The 18,908-nt window shown below is 44.2% G+C and overlaps 1 protein-coding gene across 2 annotated transcripts in view; it reads left to right on the top strand.

Moving 5' to 3' along the window:
- Window positions 1-18,908, top strand: part of ABCC12 (ATP binding cassette subfamily C member 12) — a 1,077,363-nt gene that overhangs the window by 493,625 nt on the left and 564,830 nt on the right. The gene's annotated exons all lie outside the window — the stretch shown is intronic.

The raw sequence follows: 18,908 nt of genomic DNA on the forward strand, positions 1-18,908 counted from the left end.
GTTTCCTTACTAGGAAAAGTATTGGGGGGAAAAAAATCGAAAATGTGTGTTTGCACAGGGAATCCTATTCCTCCTGCATGGAGCGCTCAACTTTGACTCTGCACAGCAGGAATAAGATCTTGCTGGGAATGTCACATGACCTTCCCAGGAATGCTCCAGAAAACCAGGTGCAGCTTTCCATTCAGAATATTGAGAATGTTTGTGAATCCCTGAATGCAGTACATCTACACTCACACATAGGTGTAAATCTGCGGGTATAGATGTACTATTTCCTTTGTGAATTAGGTCCTTAGGGTGCAAGAGTACAGCAGACCACCTACAAGTCAGCCCAGTTAGCAGAAACCCTCATCTCCACCTGGCTAGCAAAAAAACACCTGCTCTGAGTAGAAATGTTGCCAAATGTACTTCCGTAGGTGCAGCTAAAATACTTCAATCGAAACAAAAGCTGTCCAAAAATGATGTCATGGTGGCTAGCTGCATTTTCCAAAGCAAGGAATTCTTTCTAAAATACATGCAATCTGCGACTTGACCTTCAAGGAGTTATCTCCCTGCTTTTGGGGTCATTGTTTTAGTTTTCTTTGAGGCACCAGTGATCGAGGATGGCAAAGAAGAGTATTACAGTGTCTGGCCTCAATATGGTGTCACTTCCAACACTGTTAAGCCAGTGGATCAGATGCCAACTAAGGGTATTCTATGGCAACGTGTGTTAAGTCTCTGATTTACAGCAGTACTACGAGCCTGCAAACTCTAGATGGACACATTAGTAATTGCTCGGATATCAAAACAGTTATGCATGGAAACAAAGTTATAAATGTTATTTGAAGGGGCAGGACCTTGCTTGATGATATTGTTTATTGATGCTTTAAAGCAATAATGAATGCTGTGATGCTTTCATTTTTTGCGCAGGGGACATCATTTAATAACAATGCAATGGTTATATTTTGTTGATCAATTGTTTCTGGTTGTCTTCTTTCTCTGTCATGGGACTCTCCCTGCTATCCACAAAGAGTAGAGTATCAGTCAGCATGTGGGGAATCCCTAAAACACCATTTTGTATAAACATTTTACAATGAAAACAAGTCTATCAGAGGCAATATGTTTTTATTATTCTTCCTTTATTGACTAGCAATACAAAGTAAATACAATCAGCCCATTTGAAATACAGTGGGCTGCAAACACAACTGAACAGTGCCCTTTTTAAAATCCCACAATCTAGGTAAAATGTATACTATAGTAGTCTGGGCACACACTGTTCCAATGAGACACTGCACCTTTAAAAACCATGGATTCAGGAAGACTTCACATCAAGCAGTGCTGGGTTAGTGAGGCAGTTTGTTTTCGGACAGATCCCCAAACACTATTTCTTTTCTAGGACTGTTTTTTTTGCTCAAAGCGTGCGTTTTTGTGGGTTTCCTTGGCATCATGCAACAGCTTTTGAAGTATCCTCCACTTTGCTACAATTTTTTGGCAGTAATTACCTTTTTCCCCTAGTATTTCCTCTGAGGTATTTCTTTTCTTCACTCACCTTTGGGCACTTTGCTTTTGACCAGTGCCTTTGTGTTGATGTAAGAATATGTGGAAGGATACAATGTTTATGTCATCTGTCTACCAGAATATTACTCCATCTTGACATGTAAAATCTGTTTGGAGATGCCCTACAGGCCCCTAAGGGTTTGGAAGAGAGTTTCCCTGAGGGCAAAATAGGAAGGAGTTGGCTGCTCTACCTCACAGTCCACCAAATTTACAGGGCAACAGTTTGAAAATTCTGCTTTAGTCCCTGGTGTAACCCTTCAGGACCTTTGAATCACTGCCCAAAGTGAGATGAACAACATCACAGCACTCATCTTCTAGTCAGCTGACATTGAGATATTCGATGTGGAGATTCTGTTAAGGCGGACACGGATTTCAGAGGTTTCCCCATCAGCGTCTCGATGCTCTACTTCAGTGAGAGCTGTTTTGGGTCAGGCCACAAGTGCTATTAGGGATCCTCCCATCACTCCTAAGGTGCTGAGAGACCAAGCACTGATGTCCAGAGGGAAGATGAGTTCCTAGATGACCATCTAATCTTGGATGTTCCATCATCTCCAGAGCCACAACCTTCTGTAGAAGAGCTTATCCTAGTTCCATCAGTGGAGGATGATTTTCAGCCACCTCGAGGCCCTGTTGGTTCATCTGCATCTTCACTACCACCACATGTAGGTGACAATCCTCTGACACAGTCTCCTTCAGCGCAGCAAAAGTAGAAGGGACATGGGCATTTTTTTAATTTTATTTTTTTACTTTTTTTACTTTTTTTTTTTTTTGCAGAGTTTTATATAGCGCGAACTAGAACCGAACCGAATCAGTTATCAGAGCCCTTTACATAGTACCAGTTACGTTACATGAGGACACACTTTCATTTTTTTAGGCACGGGGAGATTAAGTGATTTGCCCAGAATCACAGGGGGTTTTTGGTGTCGTTACCGAGACTCAAACCCAGATCCCCAGGTCCGAGGTCGAGCGCCTTAGCCGTTAGGCCAACCCCTCTCCCAATAGAAAGGCATCACAGGACAATCAAGCAGATAGAAAGAAAAAAGGTGCTTTATCATTCTAAAAGATCTAGAGAAACTCCGATTGGTCTAGCAGATACAAATCCCACACAACTCAGAGAAGAATCTCAGCTTCTTCAGGATTGGACAAGGTGTGCAGACTCAATTCAATTTATAATCTGTATTCGATGATTACAAATCACCATAAAAGTTCAGATATACGTTCAATACATTTGTAAGTTAAATGAAACATTATAATCCATTAAAAACACTCGCAGGAATCTCACATTTCCCCCCCCCTCTGGTTGCTCTTAAACGAACAGCTACTTTAATAAAATTGATGATGCCGCACAATGTCAGGGGGTCCGACGCCTGTTTTAAAAAAATCAGAGCTTCTTTAGCACACTTTATGTTAGATTTTTTCAAAATATCAACCAAGAATCTACGTCTGGGTTCAGAATAAAATGAACATAACAATACAAAATGAAGGGAATCCTGCGGAGACCTATTGTCGCAGCCGCAGGTTCCCTTCTGCTCAATGGTGGATGAATACCCTAATGGTGATCCCAATAAATATGGTAAAAAATTGAGCCTAAAACGGGTCATTAAAAACCTTTCCTGTGCGTTGTGTAACAAATACAGGTACGGTTCCATTCCCTCTGTGATCTTTACGAGGTTATATGCGCACATGGTGGTCTTAGCCCTTTCTTGTTCTGTCCTCTGAGCGGCTTTATGTGCAAAGAACGCTGTTTTGACAATTATCTTATGCTGGGTGGTGATCGCTGACGGATCAGTGAAGAGTTTCCCTAGGCCCAAATTTGCCAATACAGATTTTACGTAGCTCAGCCACGGGATTCGCGACCATTTTTCTCTGCCCAAGCAGTCCTTCAGTACTTCCCTGTTTAGGCTCGCCTCCGGATTTATCCAGGTTTTAAGCCAGGCTAAAATTGGCCTAACTTGTATTAAATCTTCAACGTAGGGGATCCCTAACTCCCTGTGTGCTATTGCGGCTGGTAGATTGTGTGGGGCTATCAGGACGGAGCGCAGATGTTTATTCTCCTCCCGCTGCAGTTGGCAAATATTTACAAAGCCCCACACCTCTGCCCCGTAGGTGACTTTAGAGCAACACATTGAGTTATACAGGATCATTACCTGTTCGGGGCACCACCTCCCCAACCTTCGGCCATAACCAGCAATTGCCCCATTAGCCATGTTCATCTTGCGGCAACGATCCTCTATCAGGGCATTACATTTTAATGACTCATCAAATAGTAAGCCCAGATATGAGAATGATTTGACTATCTCCATCTTGTGACTCCCTATCATGAATGTACATTTCCTAGAGGGTTTTTTCCCGGCACATAAAACATAGGATTTACCCAGGTTGACAGAAAGGTCTAATGAGCCCATAAAAGAAACAAACCCATCAATTAAAATCTGTAAACTCTTAGGTGTGCGTCCGAGAAGGACCGCGTCATCTGCGTAAAGTAGCACGGGAAGATGACGCGACCCTACCCGTGGACAATCAGATCCCAACTGTGAGAGGTGCTGTTCTAGGTTGTTAATATAAAGGGAAAATAAAAAAGGCGCCAGAATGCAGCCTTGGCGTACCCCGCTTCTGCATTGGAAAGAATCAGTGCAGCCACCCCCAATGTCATACCTAACTTGCGCTGAAGTATTACTGTGCAATTCCCTCAAAATATTAATAAGGCCTACCTCTATCCCCATACAGGACATCATATTCCAAAGCTTGCCTCTATTAACATGATCAAAAGCAGCTGCCAGATCCATGAACCCCATGTACAGGGATTCATCACTGGTCACAATGTATTTAGCAGCTATCATGTAGAGGTTCAAGCATTGATCGCTCGTGGAGCGGCCCGTCCTAAAACCGTACTGTACGTCTGAGATTATGTTATTTGCTTCTGTCCACTCAGACAACCGGTTTAAAATCCCCCTACCCAGGATTTTAGCGGATACATCGATGAGGGAGATCGGGCGGTAACATTGTGGGTCATCCCTGTTACCCTTTTTAAAGGTGGGGACAATGATAGCAGTTGACCAGGAGTGAATTGCGGTGTTAATGACTCTCGTCATTATGGGGGCCCATAGTTCCAACGAGCTAAGGAACAAATCAGGCGGGATTCCGTCCAGACCAGGGGCTTTATTCTTAGACAGCCCCTCTATCCCAGCCTTGATTTCTTTTAAAGAAAAAACTACAAGCTGACCATGATCAGTGTTCCCTATTTTGTGCTGTATGTCTTTTTCGTGGTTATATAGACCCCCATAGTGAGAAATCCACTTATCAGGCATGATATTTGTTCCTAACTTTGGGGCCAGATCGTCCTGGAAAGTAGGTCTATTTATAATTTTCCAAAATTCAGTCATATCCCTCTTTTCCCCCGCTTCTCTAAGGTCCGCCCATCCTTCTGCTTGTAATGCCTTCTTCCTTCTGCACAGCTCGCTATTGTATTTTTTCCTACAGGACGCAACCTTAATGACGTCCCTGGGCTTAATTTTAAGACTTTCTTTAAGCTCCCTCAGGGCTTTAGAACAGTCTCGGTCAAACCATCCTGGCTGGCTGCCTGGCTCTTTTACCTTGGCACTGGTCTTTAACATCCCATCTACCAGATGTGCTATGTTTGCAAAAGCTGTGAGTAGCTCCCTCCCTACAATTGTCTCATCTAAACATGCCTCAAAACCTTTTTTCCCCTTCTCCATCAATGCCTCATAGAACTTTTCCCCGTCAATTTTAGCCCACCTTAGGCGTCTGCCCTGGTCAGTAACCCTCTCGGATGTTGCTACAAGCTTTTCCCGAATTGGGGCGGTCTGGTGCAATATGTCTAACACCAAAGGATTGTGATCACTAAACGGGTTCCATTCAATGCCCACCCTGGAGATTCTATTGGTAAAAGCCCTTGAGGAAATAATGTAATCAATATACGTTGAGCATCCTCTGCCCTTAAAAGTCGGCGGCAGGGTCTCCTCCTTTGGTATATGCACCATATCCATTGTATGGACAAGATCCTGATTTAATAAAAATTTTGTTAAGGCATCACCTTCTACAGTGTGTTCAAAATGAGCTCCATTATCCAGTGGACATCGCGACCATGTCGCATCTATTGGGAAAAGGGCTGGGCAGAGGTGACAGTTAAAATCACCCATGACTAGGCTGTTTTGAACGTGGGATTTAGTTTTACAAGTGGAATCTTTGTGCAGTCTATACTCCAATTCCCGTATCAATTTATTGCCTCCCCCACCCATCACGTGATTGTACACATTCAATATAGTCAAATTCAAACCTTTACCTTTGAGCCGCACCTCTTGGATATTGTGAGAATTACAATTTACAGTTGACCATATGCCAGGGAGGTTCAGATCCACATATACTGATAACCCGCCCATGGCCCTGCCTGAGCTGGATTTCCTAGCTGGGACAAAAAAACATTTATACCCTTGTAGGTGTAATTTACTTTTATCAACTGCCCAGGTTTCCTGTAAACAGATTACGGAAAAGTTCTGCACATACTGTCGCCATTCATTATTGGAAATTTTAGTAGCCAAACCAGCGATGTTCCAAGACACAAGTCCAACTGCCTCATTAGCCACCTTCCCCCTTCTCTCTCCCCTGTCTAGAACTTGTACGTGAGGATGATGCCCCTCGTCTATGTTTACACAACCAATCACTAAATTTTGTGAGCAAGTGTGAATTAAGGGGGGGACGTGCACATTGCAAGTTATAATTGACTTTACGGGTGTGCAGGGGCCCTTTTGTGGTTCAACAACATCACTATCTACTGTGTCCCCAGAACCGAGTCAATCGACTCCTTCCATACCCGCTAATGCTGCAAAGCGGTTAAAGGTAGGCCAGGGATAATCACCTTGTAAAAACAAAGGGGGTCTAATACCATCATTCTGCCTCTGGGAAGGAGGGCAGAAACCAGGGTTCTGGTAACAGGCTGTTGGAGTTACATAGTTATTCCGCTGAAGATGAGAAAGGGAACCGTGATAACCATCCTGCCTCTGAGTATTTTACCCAAGACCCATATTCTGATTATAGAGTGAGGGAGTTGCATAATAATTCTGTTGGTGAACCAAAGGCCTGAGATTGGATAACGGGGCAACTATTCCTCTTGGGTAAAAATAAGTTAGCTCACGTGCAGTAATGGTATTTCCTACATTTTGTGGAGTCCTGTTTACAATATATCTAACAACCCTCTCATCTTGAAAATTTATGATGACAATATCACCCACTAAATCCTTGGTTCTTTTCCCCAACCAGGGGAGCCGTCTGACGTGAAGTATTGTCCCATTTATTTCCAGCGGGAGTGGGCAGTTCTGCCTCAGCCAGTGTATGACTTTGTTTTTTAACCCACGTTGATCTTCTCTGCATCCATCTTCCAGAGCTGGCACCCCGGTTAACACCGCAACATATGGTGCGGCTTCCGGGGGCAGCTCTACTCCAGGCCTCTTAACTGGGAATGTCTTAACAGGTTTTTCTTGGGTAGTGGTCTGAAGTACATTACTCACAGGTTGCGCTCGTGGGGCATTAATTGTTTTATTTGATCTTAGTCCTTCCTGTGATTTCTTGGCGTTACCTTTACTATTTGTCCCTGCAGTATTGATGGATAATATTTTACGGGGTTTTGGTTTGGGCAAAACCGTAGTTTTGATAACATTCTGGGCAGGGGTATTTAGAGACAGTGGGGGTGGACCGTGCCCTACTTCAGATTTAGCGGAATCCTTAATTGCCACTTTGATTTCCCCTAACTCCTTTTCTAACTTCTCAATTTGGCTAGTTAATCCCTTCAATCGCTCCAGCAGAGGCAGCGTGGACGATCTTAATAGTTTTTCTATACTGCCCAGTAAGCTGGTGCTAGATGGGTCATTTGTCAGGGTGGAATTTGGGGAGACCATCCGGGATGGTGTAAGTGCAATAGGAGAGGGTTTGAAAGTGGACCCCCCATTTTTACTGGTAGCCTTGTTTTTAAATAAGGAGTCCCCCCTCTTTTTCCTTCTTTTTGGCGGTGGTCCTTGGGCTCTATGAAATTTGGGTGTTCCCTTGATTCCCTTGATTTTAATAGGTGAGTACACACATGGCGAGAAATTAAGAGGCTGGGCTACTGCCTCTGGGGGTCAAGCTAGTATTAATGGATAAATTGCTTGTAGTTAAGTCGTTGTCTTCAGCTTGTGGGGGGGTATGCTCTTGCAGGAGTAATGGGATGCTGATATTTAAGGATACATCGTTATCAATGACAGGGGAAACACTGTGGGTGGGCGAAATCAATAATTTTGGGGAACCTATAGATAGTCTCTTGTTTTTAATACATTCGATAGAACGGCGTCTCTCCGCCCTTCGCTCAGACAGAGCAAATTCCTTATCTGATCCAAGGCAAGCCCTAAATACAAAATTATCCAGCGTGCGCTGATGAACTCCTCCTATTGGTGGGTGCTTAGCCTTATTAGGGGGCGACGTCATTGTTTATTAATGAAACCAGTTCCACACTGTACTGCGGCCCCACTGACAGTGCAAGATACAGCTAAATGTACAAATAGACAGAATGTAAGTCTGGCCACAGTCTGGCCACAGCTCACTAAATTCGATAACCAATCCACTTTACCACAGTTCAGTCACTTGCAGGGGGGTAAGGGGGGGGGCCCAGCCCAGTCTCTTACGGTCTCAGAGGGCCTCAGAGGCTTAGCCCGCTCGCGTCCCGTGAGGCAGGAGGAGCGCCGGTGTTTTCTGCGCCTCCGTGCGCGGCAGTGGGCGTGGGTGGGCGGGGTTTGCCTCCAGGGATTCTGGGAGCTGTAGTCCCCCTACTCGGCGGCCGTGGATGGAACACAAGCGGCGGCGAGGGGAACAAACAGGCAGAACCACCACAGAGCGTGCGCTTCCAGTGCGAGATGTGCTATCACTCCCAATGGGCTCCAAGAACACAAGGACAAAGTCTCCCCCACAAGGACAAAGTCTCCCCAGACTCAAGCTCTTCTCCCTCCACTTTGCATCCTGTGGATCCCGTCCAGCGTCCACCCGCTCCACACATATGCCACAGAGCAGGGGACACCACTCGAATTGCCGCCAGGGAGGGAGGGGGGGAGGGGGGGGAGAAAGGCATTACTGTCCAAGCTCTCATCACCACACACCCCTCCACTGAGCACACCACCTCACCTCCGGGCGTTCAGGCCACAGCTCCCGGCCGTCCCCGCACCCTGCAAACGGCCGGCGGGGTCCTCCGTGTACCCTCCCGCGCAGCCTCGGTCAACGCTGCGTGTCCTTCCCGTGTAGTCAGTCCCTCACCGCTGGGCAGATCAGAACCTGGTGTGGGGAGCAGTGCTGGCCTCAGTGCTCTCCGCCGCAGTTCCAGGTCACAGGTCACAATCCGCAGCCGACCGCCGCTCTACATAAATGGCGCTGACAGGAGCACCGGAGCGTCCAACAGTGCAACCGCGGTTAGCGCTTCGTGCGCTCCCTCATCAGTCCGTTTCCCCCAGACTGGGTCCGACTCAATGTGTATGCGGGGGAGGGGAGGGCTCAGCTCAGGTGCAATGGCCCCCCGCCGACTTAGGTACCGGGTCTCACTGCAGCAATCCCTAGGCCGGCCTCAGAACTTCCGTCCGGTCTCTCTCCCTCCGTCCGGTCTCTCTCCCTCTGTCCGGTCTCTCTTCCAGAGCCCTACACTCCACTCCTCTCCTCCCTGGTAGATGATCTGATTTCGTTTTATGAGGATATGCATAGGGCAGCTCAGAAACGGAATATTGAATCATCTGTTCCTGAGACAAATATTTTCAAGACTCTATTCATAAGCCCTCATGTGAGTCCTGTGGTTGCTCTGCGTCTAAGTCTGCTAGAATCCACTATACGTCTACCTTTCTGATACCTGCATCTATAAGATCCATTGCCCGCCATGAAGAAAAAAGTATCGGCCATCAGAATTATATCCTCTCTTTTTCAAAGGAACACCACCTCCTGATTAATTTTTTATGGTTATTTATAAATTACACTTTCATTCAAATACAGAGTTTCTTGGTGCAGACGTTACATAGACTAAAAGAGTATTGCTGAGACAGTGCATGTTTTACAAAGTATAAAGCCAGACTGTAAGGAGTTTGCAGAATTTAAAGATATTGAACTTCAAGTAAATATGTAAAGGAAAGGAATTCCAGAGAGATGGACCAAAGACCATGGGGGCCCTTCCTCCCCAGTTATAAAGACTGAATGTCAGAATTGTAAATGTTGTTTGGAAGATGATCTCAACTACTGAGAGGGGGAGTAATTCCTGAATTTATTGGCTTGAACTGAAGGAATGAAGAGGTAAAAACGTTAGTGCATGATGCTGGCTCATTTAAATTGGATATGTTTGTTAACAGGCTGCCAATGGAGTTTGTTACCGTAAGATAATTTGTGAACATACTTTTTCAAATGGAAAACAAATCTACGTGTTACATTTTGCAGTTTTTGTCGGCAGTCTGAGCTTTTCTTTTGCAGTTCAGATATGTCATGTTTCTGTAGTCCAGTCTTGACTGGGTAAAGACATTTTCTGCTATCAATTTCTGGGGGGATTATAGGAATTGGAGGATTCTCTTTAATTGCTTAAGAAGAAACGACACGTTTTAATGACTGCTGCTTTCTGAAACTCTAAAGACAAGTTAATAACAAGTATGGTGCCAAGATTGTGGACTGATTCTACAAGTGTATGGCACTGGCCCTTAGTAGACCACCACAAGGTTGGCATGGCCGACAATTCACAAAACTGTTAGAGGTAGTGGAAATGACATCACATGCCCTTTGACCCAGTGACATCACAGGAAGTGACATCATATGGCTTCTGATGTCTTCCCGGCAGTGATGCCATGTCACCTTTGGCCCTGGTGATGTCACAGGAAGTACACCACGAAATGTATACATTGTACAATTAGTGCAACATTAATAAAATAAAGATACCATTTGTACCTTTGTCATATCATCCCATGCTTCTTCCATTACCCATCTCTACCTCTCCATGCTGCTATCTTCTTATTCCTTTCTTTCCTATCTCCCTCTAACCTTCAACTTTTCATGTCAAACTCATCAGTTTAACGGTAGTCTTATATATTTATTGCTTGATTAACAAAAATGATTGCAAGAAAACCTTTTAAAACGTACACAAAAAAGAAACAACACTGTTCCTAATTCTTTAAATAATAGATGCGGATTACAAATAAATGTATTAATATCTATATATGTGTTAAATATAAAAACCTGCAACCAGTCCGATTCATAGAGTTTCTTCCAAATAAATCACATTATATGGACAGGGCTGTAAAATCCATAAGGTGCAGAAAAACTGTAAAAGAACAACTGACTTTTTAACAATACCAGTTGGGACTAATTGCCATAACAGCAAAATTAACACCTATTATTAAAAATTGTCCCGATTCATAGATGTTCTACCAAATAAATTCCATTGTGCAAATAGGCAAAAACAAATGCATTTTTAAGGTATGGCTTGAGGCAGAATACCATAGCAGCATAAACACTGATTCATCCATAATATCCACATTGTGCAAAAAAGCAATAACCATGCATCAAAGTTTTCATAATAACTTCAGCTATAAAATACATATGAATGCCATCTGTGTCATAAAAAATGCAATGTACAGGGTAAGCAGGGTGGATGTCTCAGTATATTCTAAAGGCCGATTGTCTAAGACTGACCATTTTCATAGGATTTACACATAACAAAATCCATTGTATAAACAAATTATGATATTTATACTATAAAAATAACATGACAAAAAACATCAGGATTTTCACAATCACATTTGAAACTGATTGCCATAGCAGCAAAATTGACACTGTATCATATAGAAAGTACCTTAGAAACTCCCTAGTGATACTTGATTCTTTAGGGCGCCCTTTGGACTGCCAGCCCCAAATGGCTAAAAACGCTAACAGGTTTTCTACATCACCCTGTGATGTGTTCTCCTCTCCCATTTCACCTCTAACCCACACTTTTATAAACAGCTCTCTCTCTTTTATTCTCACAGTTCTATTACCTGTTCGCTCCTACTACCAGTTCTCATTACTATTGTTAACAAATTTCCCATCACATCTCCCTCCTATTATCTTACCTCTGTATTTGACTGTTTCTCTCTCTTCTTTCTTCTTTCCCTGCACACCCTTTGCTCTAATTTTCGTTAAGAATGTGCCTCTTACTTCCAACTTTATCATTCTAATTTGCTCAACTTTCTCTATCCATATTTCACGTTCACCTACATCTTTCACATTTTCCCTTCCAACTCCATCTCCCTCAGTATCACCAATATTCCCTGCTTTGTCATACCAGCTGTCTTGAGTTCTCTCCGTTCGCTCCCATACAATCTTCACCCTTATCTTCGAAAACTAATTGTAGCTATCTCTTGATTCACCCTCTCTCTAATCATCTGCTATACTTTCCCCACCATCCCCACCTACCTGAAACATTACCTGGCGATTGTATGACTTAACAACGCATCCATTTACATCACATGCCTTTACCATGCATCCATTATCACATTATCATGCAATGTGTTAACCACGAATAGCCTTTACAACGCAAGCCTTTACCATACATATGCCTTTACCCTGCATGCCTTTAAAACTCAAGGTAAGTGAAAACTCTCTCTCTCTCTCTCTCTCTCTCTCTCTATATATATATATATATATATATATATATATATATATTCACTGAAAAAACCATAGGTTATAGACCATATATAGTTAGGAATTAGCATTTAAAAAACCTTATTTTACTCACACAAAACCATTGAAATTCCATATATAGTTAGTTGCACTAACTATATATTGCGCACCCGCAATCCACTGCTGATCATGTCACATATTACATCATTCATGACATGGTCAGTGACATCACTGATGACATCACTGATGACATCTCAAATGACATCACTGATGACATCACTGATGACATCATCCAGTGACTGTGTGTTTCTGTAAAGTTTAAATATGTTTTAGATATTGAAGAATGAGTAGATGTATAACTGTCTGGACGAAGGATTTAGTAGGTGCATGACTGAATGTATGAGTGAGTGATTAAATGTGTCTCACTGAGTGCATGGGTTAGTGACTAAACTGTCTTAATTTGTGCATCATTATGTCTGTTGTTCTGTAAACTACTGCATGTGTTGATCAGTAGCTATATGATTAACTATATGGGTTATTGATTGATTGTCCAAGTATTTGTATGGGAGACTGAGTGTGTGTGTGGCTGGCTGGGAGGTGTGTGACTCTGTGCAGATCAATGTGTACTTGTATCAATGATTGTATAAGAAAGTAAGTATGTGTTACTATATGTTTGAAAATGTAAGGTGCTCTATGTTTAACTGTATAGACAAGAAAATGAAAGTGTGATTGATTCTTTACAGGACTGACTAGGTGTGTGAGTAACTCCATGGATGAGTGGCAGAGTGTGAGTGTCTGTATAGGTGTATGAGTGCATATGATAGTGTTGTAAAGATGAGTGATTGTATGTATGAATGATTGTATGGGTGAATGAGTGAATGTGTGTGTAGACGTAGGAATCAGTGAGTACGTATGTAGTAACTAGTATTGGTGTGTCAATGGTTTCAAAAATTATACTCTGTATTTAACACTGGGTGAAACAGAGGTTATATTAAAATGTGAGGAGATGCATTGTATTGTCACATGAATGATATCATCAGTGATGTGGTCATTGATGTCAAATGAGATGTCATCAGTGATGTCATCAGTGATGTCATTTGAGATGTCATCAGTGATGTCATCAGTGATGTCACTGACCATGTCATGAATGATGTAATATGTGACATGATCAGCAGTGGATTGCGGGTGCGCAATATATAGTTAGTGCAACTAACTATATATGGAATTTCAATGGTTTTGTGTGAGTAAAATAAGGTTTTTTAAATGCTAATTCCTAACTATATATGGTCTATAACCTATGGTTTTTTCAGTGAATTTTCAAGGTTTTGTAAATGCTAATTCCTAACTATATATGGTCTATAACCTATGGTTTTTTCAGTGAATTTCAATGGTTTTTTAATAGCAAATATCATAAGCTGTCGAATGTCAAGTACGTGGTAAGTGAAAACATTTTCGTGTTTATGCACACTGATCTGCTTTGAATGGTGCCCCCCCCCCTCATTTCTATTAGGAGTACTCTCTCTTTGCAGATAGTGAAAGGTAGTTAACGCAGGCCTTTGCCCCCGTTGTAATCCGTCGTGCCTGCTTCTCTCTCCATTTGATTGATTGTTATCCAAGTATTTACTGTTTTAGAATTAGTTCTCTTTGGTTCATTCTCTATTTACAAACAAACACAGAGTCGCAATACTCTGTTTAGTCTTTGCAGATAACGAAAAATCGTGTAAAAAAAAAGAAAAGGAATCGAGCAAAATCAGTAGGCCACTAATGGGATCTCTTTTTGACCTCGCTAAAATAGAAACATTAGGAACAACCCCTCATGACAAATACAAAACTAGTGAGATGAACTGAACTCCACACAATGATGGCTGCAAAACAGCTCGGCTCCGCCACCCACCCCGCCCAAAATAACGATAAAGAGCGGCTGCCATGATTGGTTGCGGAATGGCCACAACGGAGCTACGAAATGGTGCTGCTCTCATGCTAACCCCAGCTTCGGTCTGAAACATCCAGAAACACTGTAGACTACCAATTCGATCAGTTCCGGTAGCGCCCCAATGTAACCCGGTAGAGAAGAACTAGCCCTCCCCTCTTTGACTGATGGTTCTTGTTGCCTGTCCTTTCTGTTGTCATTTAACAGAACTATTTAGCCTGCTGAAAGGGGTTGTGTTTCGACCGCTGGTTGGTGGAGACATTTTGACTATATTCTGGACCTGCGTTGTCGCGTAATGCGTCATATGACGCGCCGCGTTAGCGCATCCGGAAGTCATCCGGGGCGCGCAGCGCGTAACGTAAGCATAACAAGTCATGTGACTTGTTAATAAAACTTTTCATTGGTTCATTTTACTTTTCTTATTCTAATGATGAAAGCCTTGGTCATATCACCTAAAAATTACGCTTTTAATTACTTCCGAACATTATTTTCTCTTAAATATATGTTATAATGTTCCAGGCTAATGTACTTTCCCGGAAATTTTACAACTGTCCTGCAAGTAAAATATATTCTTTTTTCGAGAAAAAGAGCGTTTCTTCGTCCCATGACGGAGCCGTTGAGCAAAAGAGGGTCGACCTGCTGTCTTAGTCGCCGATACGCCTGAATATGAGATTCTTATCGATCACTTTATGTTGCAGGAATAGAAAACACAACAGCCCTTGACCATTTATCTTTACTGCGTTCCTTCGTATTATACCTTTTACCCTTCATGTAATTGGTCTGCTTTATTTCACTTGCCTTTTAATGATTCTAAAACAGTGACTATTATTAAAAACTTTACCAATGTATACACTACTACCATGTTTTCTTTTAAAAACCTTTATTGTGAAAATTTCATTATACAAATACGAGCCTATAACCACGTGGGCCTGCCACGGAGCAAACTGTAATCGTATATGATGAATAGACATTTACACTGTAGAGGAACGTAACGGGCGGGCCATTAGGTTGCAAAAACTAAGGTGTCTAACAGTTACGGAATCGGTGGACGTACATTTTATAATTAAAATACGACAGGGCCAGTTACAATAAAATTATCTAGATATACATTTGCGGGCAAGTACCATGGGTGACGTTAATTCGAATTTTCAACAGTACAGTAATCAATAACACATCAGAACTTAATATCAATAGGGATGTCGAAATATTCAATCAATTCTCGTCCCCGCCCGCCATGTGCTTCAAAACTGCATACGTATCTCGTGATTTCAAGGTTCTGCAACCAGTACACAACAAGGAGTTACGAGTCCCATTTATTCCGGCGCCATTTTGGGCGAGGACGGGCAGGTCCAGGATATAGTCAAAATGTCTCTACCAACCATCGACTATGATGATGTTCATATGCTGTATTTATTAGAGTAACACTCATCTGCCCACATGAAATTAATTTACCACAATCTAAACATGTCATTTTAATCTTTCCAAAGTTCTTCTAAATATTTGGGACCGTTTCCCTTGCTTCTGAAGCTCTCAGTGCCACTTCTTTGATGAATGTACTAGCAGGTCAGGGGTTCTCCTCCAAATCTCTCTTTTATGCAGCACTATAATTAATTGGTGCCACCTCTCCATATGACGATGCATGGTATAGTTACCACAACTATATATTTTTTCGGTTCCTCTGGAGAGTTCATCGTGGCAGATGAAGCGTGTAACATACCGGGCATTTACCTTTTTTTGCATGTACAGGAAAGGAAAAAAAAATCGAGCGTTCGAGTTCTTAGGTGTCCCAGGGCCATTTTAGTGGACCAGGCCCAAATCCAAAGAACAGCTATCTCACAGGCTAATGGGGCGACCCACGCCGAGTTTCAGCATTGTAGGATGACCACACAAGTACAGCAACTTGCTAGACATCACCTCGGTGCCATCCGGATCTCGGCGCCCCACTGCAGATGAAGTGCCTCTCAACTATGAAACCACCACGGTGACATCCTGATCTTGGCGCGTTGTGCTGCCTTCGGCCTATTCGCACATCGGTCCGCTACTGACGCCATCTCACAGGCTAATGGGGTGACCCACGCCGAGTTTCAGCATTGTAGGATGACCACACCAACTTGCTAGACATCACCTCGGTGCCATCCGAATCTTGGCATCTCAACGCCTAGTGGTATCTTCCATACAGAAAATATTGTTACGCTGCCTTTGGCCCCATTCGCACATCAGTCCGCAACTTAGACATCACCTCGATGCCATCCGGATCTTGGCATCTCAGCGCCTTGTGGTGTTAGTCAGAAAATATTGTTGCGCTGCCTTTGGCCCCATTCGCACATCAGTCCGCTACTGACACCATCTCACAGGCCAATAGGGCGCCCCACGCCGACTTTTACCATTGTACGATGGCCACACCAGTGGCACAACTTCCTAGACATCACCTCGGTGCCATCCGAATCTTGGCATCTCAACGCCTAGTGGTATCTTCCATACAGAAAATCTTGTTACGCTACCTTTGGCCCCATTCGCACATCGGTCCGCAACTTAGACATCACCTCGGTGCCATCCGGATCTTGGCATCTCAGCGCCTTGTGGTGTATTCTCTTCAGAAAATATTGTTGAGCTGCCTTTGGCCCCATTCGCACATCCGTCCGCAACTTACACATCACCTCGGTGCCATCCAGATCTTGGCATCTCAGCGCCTTGTGGTGTCTTCTACTCAGAAAATATAGTAGAAAATATTGTTGCGCTGCCTTTGGCCCCATTCACACATCAGTCCGCTACTGACACCATCTCACAGGCCAACAGGGCGCCCCACGCCGACTTTTACCATTGTACGATGGCCACACCAGTGCCACAACTTGCTAGACACCACCTCGGTGCCATCCGGATCTTGGCATCTCAGCGCCTTGTGGTGTCTTCAAATCAGAAAATATTGTTGCGCTGCCTTTGGCCCCATTCGCACATCGGTCCGCTACTGACGCCATCTCACAGGCCAACGGGGCGCCCCACGCCGACTTTCAACATTGTAGGATGGCCACAGAAGTGCGACAACTTACTAGACACCACCTCGGTGCCATCCGGATCTTGGCGCGTTGTGCTGCCTTCGACCTATTCGCACATCGGTCCGCTACTGACGCAAACTCACAGGCCAACGGGGCGCCCCACGCCGACTTTCAGCATTGTAGGATGGCCACACCAGTGCGGCAACTTACTAGACACCACCTCGGTGCCTTCCGGATCTTGGCGCGTTGTGCTGCCTTCGGCCTATTCGCACATCGGTCCGCTACTGACGCAAACTCACAGGCCAACGGGGCGCCCCACGCCGACTTTCAGCATTGTTGGATGGCCACACCAGTGCGACAACTTACTAGACACCACCTCGGTGCCATCCGGATCTTGGCGCGTTGTGCTGCCTTCGGCCTATTCGCACATCGGTCCGCTACTGACGCAAACTCACAGGCCAACGGGGCGCCCCACGCCGACTTTCAGCATTGTAGGATGGCCACACCAGTGCTGCAACTTGCTGGACACCACCTCGGTGCCATCCAGATCTTGGCGCGTTGTGTTGCCTTCGGCCTATTCGCACATCGGTCCGCTACTGACGCCGCCTCACGTGCCAACGTATTTTCTCCTAATTTTACACCCTATGCCGCATAACAGGTCATGTGACTTGTTTATAAAACTTTTCATTGGTTCATTTTACTTTTGGTTTCCTAATGATGGAAGGCTTGATCATGTGACCTAAAAACAACACTTTTCATAGGATGAAAACTTTTTTTTTTCCCCAAACGATGAAAGCCCCACCTTGTTTCTGGATGTTTCAGACTGAAGCTGGCGTCAGCATGAAAGCACCACCATCTCGTAGCTCAGTCGTGGTCATTCCGCGAGCAATCATGGCAGCCGCTCCCCACCAGAAGCCTGCAGGAGTCGGAGCCCCCAAAACTTTTGATGAATTCTCAAGGCGGAGGGGACGCTTTCGAGAATGAGGTCCAAGACCTAGCAGACAAGCGTCCGATTTCCAAGGTGTCCCAGGGCCATTTCAGTGGACCAGGCCCAAAAAGGAAAGAGCCTGCCGCCATTTTGAGAGTCCTGTGACAGCCGCCTATCGCTGCACCGCAAGAGTGGGCGCAACTCAGCTGAATTGCGGCTTTTGACACAGTGGACCAAAAACGGACGGAATGGCAACTGAAACGGTAAAGGGGCGCCCCACTACAACAGATGACACTCCACCTGGAGAGGCCCGTTCACGCCGCCTCCCCCGGGGCGCTCCACGCCGTTATTCGGAGCAGCATTGTAGGATACCAAAACCAGTGCGGCAACTTACTGGACATCACCTTGGTGCCATCGTTCTGCTGCCTTGGAACTATTCGCGCAACAGTTTGCTACTGATGACCCACCCCCCGCGACGCCCCATGCCGTTATTTGCTGGGTGGCAACTTACTAGACATCACTTTCGTGTCATCTAGATTTCAACGCGTTCTGCTGCCTTGGAACTATTCGCACAACAGTTTGCTACTGATGACCCACCCCCCGCGACGCCCCACGCCGGAAATCTGGACGTTGTGCTGCGTTGGGACTATTCGCACAGCCGACCGCTACTTCGTTGTTTTTCCCTAAAAATGTTTATATGTTATTACTATTTTTGTTTTCTTGTATATATTTATAAATTATTAAAGTTTTATAATCTTACTACTTTGTCGGAGTGCTATATATTTTTAATGTGACACATAATTGTAAAAACTTTGATGTACAAACAGTCATCCCTGGAATCTTCCGCTTCAGGCTCGGTCCCCTCCCC

The sequence above is a fragment of the Lissotriton helveticus genome, chromosome 12 (genome assembly GCF_964261635.1).
Source record: "Lissotriton helveticus chromosome 12, aLisHel1.1, whole genome shotgun sequence".
In the NCBI taxonomy this organism is placed as follows: domain Eukaryota; kingdom Metazoa; phylum Chordata; class Amphibia; order Caudata; family Salamandridae; genus Lissotriton; species Lissotriton helveticus.